Source organism: Cynoglossus semilaevis, chromosome 9 (assembly GCF_000523025.1).
Source record: "Cynoglossus semilaevis isolate Cse_v1.0 chromosome 9, Cse_v1.0, whole genome shotgun sequence".
Taxonomy (NCBI): domain Eukaryota; kingdom Metazoa; phylum Chordata; class Actinopteri; order Pleuronectiformes; family Cynoglossidae; genus Cynoglossus; species Cynoglossus semilaevis.
In genome coordinates, this window is record NC_024315.1 from 16,429,313 (window position 1) to 16,441,820 (window position 12,508).

Consider the following 12,508-nt stretch of genomic DNA (forward strand, 5'->3'; position numbering starts at 1 on the left):
CTCAGAAGAACAAGAACCGATGCATTTGGGTCTCAGTGATAAACTGTCCCCTGGGTTTTTTTCAGTGTTGTGTTAGTGTAAGTGTTAGTACACAACAATATAAACACTGACCCCTTTCAAAATGACAATGAGATGAGAAGATATGTCCCCAACCACTGGCCCAGGGACCAGTAGTGGGATGTGGATCAATTGGTACAGGGCTGCACAGAAAGGTGATTTAGGTTTTTTTTATTCATAATATTTTACCCTGAAAAACAGTCATTGCACTCACTGAACAAATGCTCTGGTAATGTCTCTAAAAATGCAGAATTTCCATGGTTAGACCACCACTCACACAAACTGGACCCTGGTGTAAAACTGTGGGACACCACTGGTGATTTAAAGTAATGTTCTACTCCACCCTTCTCAGGCAGTTTTGGTTTTTATGCAACCTAAATTATTTGATTTAATGAACCTTAAAGATCTTTACACATATTGGTCCAGGTCCAGGTCGTATGGCCTTTACCTTGATCCTGATTGGAGCAGCTGCATTGCTCTCCAGTGCTTCATTGATCAAATCAAAGTGTTGACACATGTCCACTCAACCATTATTTCTCCGCCCACAAACCAAAGTGACTCTGACCCATAGTAAAGAGTGAATCTCCACTCCAGCCTCTCTGCAGGTGAAGATAAATCTGCTCTGCTATGTAATTCACATATCAACGCCCCAGTTCTCCATCTCACACGTTCCCTGGCTGCTTGTTCAGGCAGAATATCACATTGTGCGGCAAATGGCTACAGCGAGCCCATAATAGCCAAGGATATAGCTATGTCCATGTGTGATGTAACTATGGCAACACGCAGCTACCAATAAGATATCGTCAGAGCAGCAGGACATCAATTGGAGGACAAAAGGAGGGAAAAAATGAAGAAATTAAAGTTTGTTGTATTTGTAAACGTTATGACGTTATGTGTGTGTGTGTCTCACACAGAGACAGCAGATGGAGAGGAGCACTGCACCTGTGAGTGAGTGTGTCCAACACTGCAGCTCCAGGTTAGTGTCAGGTGGAGAGAAGCTCTCTGACATTGACAGATATAAACACTGACCTCTGTCTCTCCCTTTTGTTGTTAGCAGCTTACACACAGACAACAGTGTGACAGCACAGGAGAGACGACTGTCAGAGTCACCGACTCAATACAACAGGTGTTCATTTAAACATTAAGCCCTGAATATAACCTGCATCCTACGTGGTAGTTAACAGTAAGTATTGAGAGTCAGTACTACAGTACTGTGTACTGAAAGCGTTGGCTTTTTTCTGTGACTTGTTACAACGGTGCCTGCTGTGATTTTCTTGTTTCTCTTGGCGATAATTGTAAAGATTGACCTTGAAAAAGAAAGTGTCATTGTCAGAGGCTCCAACTAGGTTTCCATGAAGGAAACCAGTGAACACACACACACACACACATCTACAACACACATATATAAGTGCAAACAGAAAGCTCCAAGAATAACGAAAGATGAATTTGAGAAAACCATTAGGGTTTCACACAAAAGAAGCCCAACCTTGGATTAGGAACTAAAAAGGGAGAATTGAATCTGGAACCTTCTGCATAGCAGGAGAGAAGACAACCACTGCAGCACACTGACTCACAGCTCTCCTTTACTGAAATTTTAACTTGAAATACTCCTCCTTCTTACTTCATTTTTATGACCCACAATGTCACTTTCTTTATTAAACCCACACCTGTGGATGCTACACACACTCCGTTGACCAGTCCAGTCAGGTGTCTCTTGTTTACTGTGAGTTTCTGAATGGAACCACAGTAGAATTCATATAACCAGTGCTGGTACCTGCCTGTGTCACGGCTCCCACAGAGAAATAAACTCTATTTTTGTTAAATAAAATATTTTACCATTTGCTTCTAAATCATGTTCTGCTGCTGAATACGGAACAATTACTCCTTTGGTAACATCTTTCTCCAAAACTCTTCTTGTTTCGAATCTCATCGTATCTGCTCACTGAAAAATATATCATCAAAGCAGAGGACAGCTGTTGTTACGTTGTCATGCATTTCGATTGTGCTTCGACACCTTTCCCGTTTATTTCTGGAGCAGATGGACCAATAACAGCAAGAAGAGGATTAACAATTAGTAGGTAATTATTAATCTGACCATAAAATCCTCCAAAAGTCTCAGTGATGTTCATAGAGACGTTGTTGGTGGGATGATGATGGGATTTTAACCTTTTTCTCTCAGTATGTGTTAATGACATCATGTGTTGGCTATGTATAGATGATAGACGGTGGAATTACAGGATATACAGCTTGTTTCTGGGCATGCATTAAAATGTATTATAAAAATACACTGGGCCACTCTGAGGTGGTTTGTGGGCTGCATGTGGGTTGCAGACCACATGTTGAATAAGTCAGCTCTGCACAATAAAATTAATAAAATAAATACATTTGTACTATATTGATCCCATATTTGGGAAATTGTTGTGGTAGCAGCAGATATGCTGTTAACAGGCTGCCCCTAGCAAGCGCCAAGCATGTGGTTCCTCTGGGAATCGAACCCAGGACTCTCAGCAGTAGACCTTAAAAGCATTAACTGGTTATGGTGTATAACTCTATATAATTAAACCCATTCAACTCAGTTTTCAGCTGTAGATACTGTATCTCCAATTCATCAAAGTGGGGCTCAAATGGACTCACTGACAGAGGTCTACCAAATGAGTGCATACTGGAGCGTATATGTGTGTGTGTGTATGTGTCTGCGTGTGCGTGCGTGTGTGCGTGTGTGTGCCAAACCCGTTGTTATCTTCTGCCTCTGTCAGTCCAGTCTGTCTTGTGTGCTGAATTAAAATGAGGATGTCAGTGAGATTCCCCGTCAGAGTGTTGCTGCAGGGAGGGGCCGCCTCCTCACTCGCTCCATTTATCAGCGCAGCCCTGGTGCCAGTAAAGCCCTGGCAACCTAATTAACAGCGACTGCTGTCGGTTGTTTAATCTCTGTGGCAACACAAAACAAGGATTGTGTTGGGACAGAGATTCACATGGAGCTGAGGATCAGAGACCAGATACAACAGTGGAAACTGAGGGAGACGGGCAGCGGCGCTAATCTGTGGAGACAGCCAGTACTCGCTGGTTTTACAGGATACACAAATGACTGTCTGTTTGTGTGTAGGTGTGTTTTCTATTAGGTTGGTCTTTGTCTGTTTGAGGGAGGACTTGTGTTTTGCAGACAGAAGAGTAGCTCAAGTCCAGATTATGTTTATGTTTAGGTTGGGCTCTGATCAAATATGGGCCGCAGGTTCCTTTGAGTTTTATTGACAAATTGGTCTAAACTTGCAACTACTATGCCTGGAGTCGAACCCACAACTCTCCTGTTGTAAAGCAGTTCTGAAGAGAGCAGCCCAAAGAAGAAGAATCAGAACTCAAGACATGCAGCAGTAGGATTTCTGCCTGCTCAGCAGAAGCATCTATGTACAACTCCACTCAATCCCAAATCCCAGATTGGGATTGACAGACTACAACTGTGGCAAGAAAAGAAAACCAACAACAAGGATGTTTGTACTGGGACAAAGGGGAAGAATACAAACAGTCTCTGGATTTTAATCTGATTATTTTAAAGTGTGCTCACCACACAAAACTGAATTCCAGGTCATTTAAGAAGTCAATTGATCTGAAAATGCTTCATTATTGTGGCAAATCAAAGATAACAACGACGTGATGTTTAAACTAGTCAAAGCTGCTGGACACACAATCTTCTATCATGTTTGTCTAATTAATACAAATGATAGTGATCTCTGTTTCGTCTCATGACATCATAGTCGCTGGGCGTCTTCCGTCCATCAACAGTAAACATGACCTCAGACTTCTCCTCATCTCTAGAATCACCTGCTATTTCAATCAGAAACACAATACATAGAGTCCAGTACTAATCATAAATCAAATCCTCAAGTATCTGAGGAAACATTTCCACAAAGTTCTTCTACAGTTGAACCTTGTAATTGAATATTGACTTAAGGCTCTTTTGTAACGCACTACTCTCCCTTGAGGGGAGAGCAGAAGTGTGAACCTGAGGGTGTGTGTGTGTGTGTATTAGAAAGAGAGAGAGAGAGAGAGAGATCTGTGACCACCTCTATTAACTCTGTGGTCAAACTTCTAAGTCGGACATTGTGACGTTGACAAATAGCCTGTCTGCTGACTCAGTCTGGGCCGGTGGGTATGGGGCTGCACCGTTTGACATTTGGCCCGTTTTCTAAATCATGGTAATATGACAGAAATATCTGGGGTAATTTATCACTGGCAGCCTTGTAGGAACAGAAACGTTGTAGCTGCTGAAGGATGGGCAGCCCTGGGAATAAATCACCTTCACTGCCTCTTTGTTACAGAGAAGGAAACCCACAAATAAAACCAGGAGTGTTTTCCACTAACGCCTGCTCCGAGCACACACTCAGACAACATGGGTTGTTTTGTTTTAAACGCAGTGCAAAACATTATTCTGATGCTGATGACAATCAGTGTGAATGTTGACAATTTTTATTTAGTCTGAATTCTAATGTAGTTGGCAGAACTGTTTTTAATGTATTTGACCAAATGTCAGTTTGATGTGTAACATTTTCATATTTATGGATCACAAATTGTAGGATAAAGAACAGGAACAATCTTTCTGTGTGGAGTTCTCCTGTTCTCTCCAGTTTCCTCCCACAGTCCAAAAACATACAGATTAGGGGATTTGGTTGATACTGGGACATTTTAACAAGTGTGAATGTGACTACCTTGGAAATTAAAAAAAGGTAGAGAATAGATAGACACACACACACACACACACACACAGCTGTTTCTGACAGGTTGTACTTAGGCAAATTAATTCAGATTTAATAATTCCTTTAATTTTTGTCAGAGATTGTCTTATGTTTCTTCATTGAGAATAACATTTGTATGTGTTTTAAATAAAGTTCAGGAAACTTTTAAAGGAATGGCTGTGAGTGTGTTGTGTTGACACTACAGTTGGATTAGATGATCACAAAGCCATATATTTTCCCTGTCACTGACAGAGAAGACAGACTGTATTGTACCCAGGCAACCAATCAGAGATCAGACAAAGGTCCTGAGTTTACTCCCTTCTTACCCACAGACCCTTAATTTGTATGGATGCAGGCTGTTACAGTCTCTGGTCTTACGACCTTTTGACACTGTCAGTGCACACTGAACAAGAGAAACGGGCTTCTTGAATCGCTGCTGCTTCTTCTTTTTTCAGTGTAAGACATGCCCCGAATCTTTGAACCAAGCAAAATCATGCATCTAAATTCCCTCTGACCCTGGCCTTATACAGGTGAGTGTGTTAGTTTCTTAGAGTGCTGAGGACGGATAGTGGATATACTGAACAGAGAGTGATGGAGACACAGCTGTGAGACAGCAGAAAAAAGGTGGAGACTAGAGAGATGATTCATGAACTGGTGACAGAGGATGTAAAGATGGTAAATAGAACTGAGGAGGAGACCAAATATAGGGGGAGATGGAGACAAATGATCTGCTGTGCTGACACCTGAAGACAGCAGCCAAGAGAAGAAGGAGAACTTGGATAATGAGACACTCAGTGTGAATAATTTGGTTCAACGACTCAGACCAGAAAAAGTCCCACATCAGGCAACATCAACACCAGCTTTCCCCTCTACCTGACAGGGTGTTTGTTTTTGGAGGCAGTCGTGCTTCACCTGTCCACCGACACTCACCGCCTCCCTGCTCCTCACACCTGTTCCCAATCACCACACTCCATGCCCCCCATCACCCAGACGCTCCTCAGTGGCTCATTAGCCTTAGCACTTACCTCTCCTTCTACTCTTCTGTGTGTGTGTGTGTGTGTGTGTGTCCAGTCTAACGACTGACTGTAAAATATTTTCACTTAAACATATTCTGACTCACTAAGTTAGAGAAATATAACCAATGGTTTAAATGAAGAGGATACAAAAGTAATGAGGCTGCTGCCAATTAATTCTGACCTCAGACAATATTCATGGAGTGGAAAAGATGAGAGTGAAGAGCATGATGAAAGGGGCCCAAGTGACACCAACTGTATTTGTATTAATTTTTAAAGAGTGGGGAACAATTAAAATAAAGTATGTGCAGTTTATTTCACCTCTCATCCAAGAGGCTTCTTCAGTTCGGAAAATGACTGACTACCATCTACCAGCAGTCAGTCAGAACTGAAGAAGCCTCTTGGATGACAGGTGAAACATCTTCAAGAAACCTACTCCACCCAGTTGCCCTCAATGTAACTATTTTTAAATTAAAATAAGGTATTAACCACTTATGTCAGAAATCGGCTGCATTACTGTTCTACAGGACCATGGTGTCTTGGATTGACTTCTGATAAAGATCTGTTATAATTTATGAAGTTGATGAAGGAACTGAACCGTGGCATGAAAATAGTCTTTAAAACATGGACATCATGACATCTAGTACTACTACTACTAGTACTACTGATAATACCACAAGGCAGTACAGCAACCCCCATAACTCAATAACCAATGTGGGATCAATAAAGTTGAATCTAATCTAATTTAATCTCTCACATTCACATCTGGACACCTCTCAGTGCTAAGCTAAGTGATAGCTCTGGTTTCTCAGGTAGGGCTGTTGTCATTGTCTTTAAAAGATATTTTAATAAGAACAATTCTTTATAAAGACAAGGAACGCGTACACTTGTTTCCATAACAACCAGGGTAAAAACGAAGGGGTCAGTAGCGACAGATTGTTGCTGCATTCATTTGACAATAGTGCCATCCTATGGTCAGTATCACTACCTATTGTTGTGTTGTACTGCAGTTTTGAGAGTTGTTGTTTTTGTTTTTTGTTTTTTTGTTTTGTTTTTGTTCAACCAACCACAATCTGCTGGATACACATGTACTCATTGTCAACCAGTTTGTCTATCAAGGGAAGTGAGGTTAATGACTGGTACCCTGGACAGTTCCCTGGTCTATTACTGAACTACATGAAGAAACAAAAACAAGTCACACTCACATTCACAGATTCCTAGTCACCAATCAACAGTTCCCGTGTGTGGGAAGTCTCCAGTTGTCCCACCGAGGTGAGCCGTACTACGGCACAAGAAACCAGTCCTGTTGCTTGATTTGACTTTGTAACATGATATCAATCACTAGTGTTGGCAGGCTCTGCACAAACAGCTAAGATTAGGCTTCACTTTCGCTGTGACATCAGAAATAAAAAAGGCTCTCTGCTGCCACCCAGTGATATGTTTGGGATTGTGCATAGGTCTTAATTTAAACATTTGAAGTCAGACCAACGGAACGTATCTACTCACTTCCTGTTGTTCCAGACTGAAACGTCACTCCACCACTTTCAGGCTCATTGGGACATTGTGACCATCCAATCCTCCAGTGTAGAGTAGCATGACGTTCTTGGAGTATTTCTTAGCAAAACGTCAATGTTTCATTCCCTATAAGACAGACAGATAATAGTTTTTAGCTTGTGTTATAATAAAGTATTGAAAGGTCAATAAGTGTCATTCTTAGGTCAAGAGATGGCAGGCAGGAACAAAAAAAACAAGAAGTAAGAAATAGCAGAAGCAGTTCAGGCAGGAACAAAAAAACAAGAAGTAAGAAATAGCAGAATTGGATCAGTGCTACTGTGCGTGCGTGTGTGAGTGTGCGTGTGAGAGGGCAGATTTCAGGAGGCTGAGGTAGACAAAATGGACTCTTCACACACTTCAAGGTAAATGTAGGTGACCTGTCTGCTCGTCAGTTTTAGATCCACTCTCTTCCCCTTCCTCCTCGTCTCCCCCTTCTCCACCCACGAAAAATGAAGCTCATTTTACGGTGCTTGATTATTAACAAAGTTTTGTATCAAAGTTTGGCTATGATACGTGTTTCTCTGTTAATTTTTTTTAGGCCATGGGGTATAAACATTTACATTTTAAAGACTTGTTTTAACGTAAAATCCTGTCTTCCCTATGATTTTGATTGTGTGAAGAAAAACAGTTTGAATTTTTCTTTCTCTTAAATAATAATTCTAATAATAATACTAATAATATTTCTGCTAATAATACTACTACAACTACTAGTATTCGTACAGTGATTCGGCAGTGATTCGGCAGTGATTTTATAGATTCGGCATGTGTGTTCTCTGAGCATATTATTGAATTACTGATCGATGTATTTTCCTCTAGTGTCGCCCCCTCTGTCCCCGGTGTTTAATGCCCCAGGTACTTTTGAAGGATCGGGGACTTTAAAAGCAGACTGAGGCAGGATTTGAGCTGAGGCTGGATCAGTGCAGGGTCGGCCGACAAGGGAAAAGTTTCCCGCTTTTCCAGCCTGATGAGACCGTCCTGACAGGGGTTAACGTACCGTGAAGAGGTTAAACAAACGGGCATTAACGTCAGAAGTGCACCTCACAGGAGGCATGAGAAGCTGAGGATCAGGCGGTAGTGGTCTCTGGGTCTACAGTTCATTTATCACAGAACACCAGGACCTGGGAATCACTGGTGACGGGTTTGTCTCCTGCAAAACACACGTGACTAAACAACAAAAACCTGGATCAAACCTAACTTTGATCGTAATGATCACTGTTTATTTTAAATTATTTTGTAATCGACTTTAAATAGATTGAATCAATTTCTGGTCTGTCTTTTTGGCTCGGATTTGTGGAGTGAGTGTGTGTGTGTGTGTGTGTGTGTTCTCTGAGCGAAGTATTTAAGTACCTGTTGAGTAAAAAGGTCAACATGTCAGGGATGTTAGACCAGTGTATTCTTTAAAAATCCGTGTTTCTAATCTTATCTGTGAAATATTATTATTAATACAACGTTTTAACAAAGGTGTTGCTTACGTCATCCACCTGAATTAAAAAGACAGTGATTTTACACTCACCAGTGTAAAATGACATCTTCAAATGTTGCTTTATTTTGTTCTGTCATTTCTGCAGGATGTAACATATAATATAACATTATATGTTAAAACGACTATGGCAAAAACAGAACGAGCAGCGACTCCCAGACTCTTGGTCTAGTTGCGCAGTGCAAAGGAAGAAGTACACACTTTACTGCTAATGATCATTAAAATGCATTAACTAGTCATTTGACCTAATGTACAGTAGTCTGCTTACACCGCCTCCTATATGTGGTTAAATGCAGAATTAAAAATGCATCAATTTTACAAAATAAATAGTACAGTAATTATTATTATTATTATTATTATTATAACAAGCACTACTGCTACTTGTACTACTCCTAGTTGCATATATAGTTTTGTAAAAAACAAACAAACAAACAAACCACAAAAATATGTAATTTCCTTCTTAAGATTGTCGTGAATATTTCTTTCAAGTCTTGGATTGTTGGCAGTTGGACGTGGGCCACATGGACTCAAGTTTTTTTTATTGACCTTCGATGTAATTAACATTCAAAGTGTTCACAAGTCAACTGACTTGATTTACTACAGCTTATCTACACCGTCTACCAGCAGCAAATAAATAGAGTTTCAAAAACATTTGATATGTGTAGAAAACTCCAGCTCCCCGAGTCCAGAGAACTAATTATTATTTTCAAGTTCACAGTTCTGTGGCGCTAAGACCTGCTTTTCAAATGTCTGGCATTCGTAGGCTGTTGACTCACTCACTCACACCAAAGAGAAGGACGGAGATTATGGGCCATTAAAGCCCACTCCGTGCTGGTGTGCTGGCGTCATTTGGTCTGGCTGAGAACTCGGCTAATACTATCAATACGAACAAACTGCATCATCAACTTATTAGAGCCAGTGAATTATTAATGACAGTTTATAGCAAATCAGACTGAACGAACTACGGCTAAGAGGAGATATGAAGTGCAATTTTGCAGAGACGGCATTTTTCCAACATCTGGAATTGCAATAAAGGTTTTTTTTTCTTCTTAAATTCTATACATTCTGACCGTTGCATGTGAATCAACCGCTGTCTTGACTTGGAAAGTAATACAAAACCCACTTTGCCTCCATTGTTGCTCTGAGGATTGCTGAAAAGTTTGGTCAAGTACCAACAGGCAGTTGTTTCCAGCTGAATATTTCCAGTGGGTTTCAGTGGAATTACAACATTAGGGTGGTTTAGGTTGCGTTCGGTCCAGCGCCGTGCACGAATGGGAATAAATTACTCTAAGGTGGAATTATTACTAGAAAACAAGACAATTATGTGACGCCTGAAAAATAAGGTGCAGTGTACTTCTTTGACCACTGGAGGGCTATGTGACTAAAACGCCATCTGTTTCACAGTAACACCATTCAACCATATCTGTATTAAAAGTAGCTTTGATTTAGAGGGACAGTCGGTGTAGTCAAACCCAGAGGTTAAAGGTTCAATTCCAGCTCGTCCATTTGTCCAGTACAGTGTTTTACAAACCTTTACACCATGTCATGTATCATGTGGCAGAGGGATAACTAAACACAACTTCTAACTTCATCACTGCATGACACTAAATCTCTCTTAGTGCAATGTACCTTTAATCCCAAGGTTCCCATCATACCCCTGCCACAGTTTCAAGTCCAGATAAATGAGGGGGGGTTTATGTCAGGACCCCTTCTGACATAAACACTCCTCATTTATCTGGGCCTGGTGGACCAGGTTTAAAACCTGGCCTTGTTCAGGCTGCATGTGTTGATTTTCCACATATGTGAGTTACCAAACGTGTATGAATCATGTAGAGATAAATGTACGTTCAACACGTTGGTTCATGCTGGCAACACAGACACAGGTCAACTGGGGTCACGGTATCTCACCGAGCTAGTGAGCTAAGACATGTTGATGTAAAGAGAGCTGGGAAACGCCCCCCAGAGGACCATGTCCGTGTCCATGTCGTCCTGTCTCACTGCCTCCAATGTAATGAACAATAGGTCAAACTGTCTCCACTTTCATTGGCAGTCTGAGCCACTAGGGTTACACTCCATTCAATAACATCAGCTGCAAAGTAGTGATTAGAGCTCTCTACCTTTAATATCTAATAAAGTTTTATTACAGAGTAAGGACGGTTGGTTAAAGGGAGACGTTATCTGAAGTACGCAAGCTTGCAAAATAAATTGTTGCGTCCAGAAATGTAAACATGGAATATAAATACACAAGGAAGGGTTTAGTCCTGATGGGTGTTTTATTTTTAACATAAATTAGCATAAAATGAATAAATAAACTGGGACTGGAATCTCCTTTGCTTCAGTAGAATATCATGTCAGTTGTGCGCAATCTCTGACGTCACATTTAGTTATACAAGTATCTTATTTCAAGCAAAATTATCGTAACTATTGACGTAGCTCAGGAATAAATGATAAAATAACACGTCATTTTTGCTTATGAAATGCACTATTTTTACAGCGTGGTTTGCCAAGTGTGAGAAACTGTGTCAAAGGTCATGTGAAATGATGCGTAAAGACAAGTGGTGTTTTTATCCCGTTGTACTACTGAAGTAACTGAGCCATGTAGAGAAGGTGTCAAATGATCCTACATTATCAGATTACCGTAATTATTGATCACAACTGTACAAAGAATCTGACGGATACAATAACTACCTTTAATGATCATGTATCATTGTGTTTGAATGAGTCAAATTATTGTACATCATTATTTACAATAATAAATTTGTACAATATACAAATACAATATTTATCGTACTCTTATAAGTTCGTTTATTGCTGTTTTTTCAAAGATTATCAGAGTATTTAGTTTTTATTCTACAAATACAATCAGTATCTTAAACACCTGACAACTGGACTAAACCGTCCAGTTCAGACGATAACTGCCCTTTCACAGAGGACTTGATATTAACAATCACACTGCAAGCTTTCTGCCCACTGGGCAGGCAGCATCGAGGGTCAGAAATGATTTACCACCCATGGCTGGAGAAACATTTGATGCCGCCCTCTCCTGCAGCACATGCTGATGATAGTGCTCTGTGTGTGAGAGCTGCGGCGTCACACAGAGAGCTTATGAAGCTGTATTAAGCAAAGGGCACGCCAAGGTGGATGAAGATCAGAGTGGGGTGAGAGACAGTGGAGAACCAGGAGAGAGAGAAGTGAGAGAGAAGTGAGAGAAAAGCCTCTGGGGTTTGGTCTTCAGAGCAGCAGCACTGACTGGGATGTGATGTGGGTGAGACAGCCTGCTGCACACATGGAAATGTGAGCTAATGTTGGGCTTGGACTGCACACCATAAGAAAACAACTTTTGCTCGTTTAGGGTGGAATTCCCCGAATTTTCCAGTATAAGTGAACCTCACTTCAGGTGGAGCTGGGTCTGCTAGTTAGGTCTCCATCACAGTTTGGATGAGCTGTGACACCTGCACATGTGAAGTGGATTAAAATCAAGAAAATAAACTCTGGTCCGTATGAAGGGGAATCACCAGCTGCTGTTGTGAAGTAGCCCTTAAATAGACGTTTTATGATTGGCTGGTACTGTATTTAAGGAAAGAATTGGCCAAAAAATATCTGAAAGGTCAGAACTGACAACGGAATCAGAACATGGGCCTGAATAGTTTCAACAGTTTGCTGTTTCTACTGGAAAC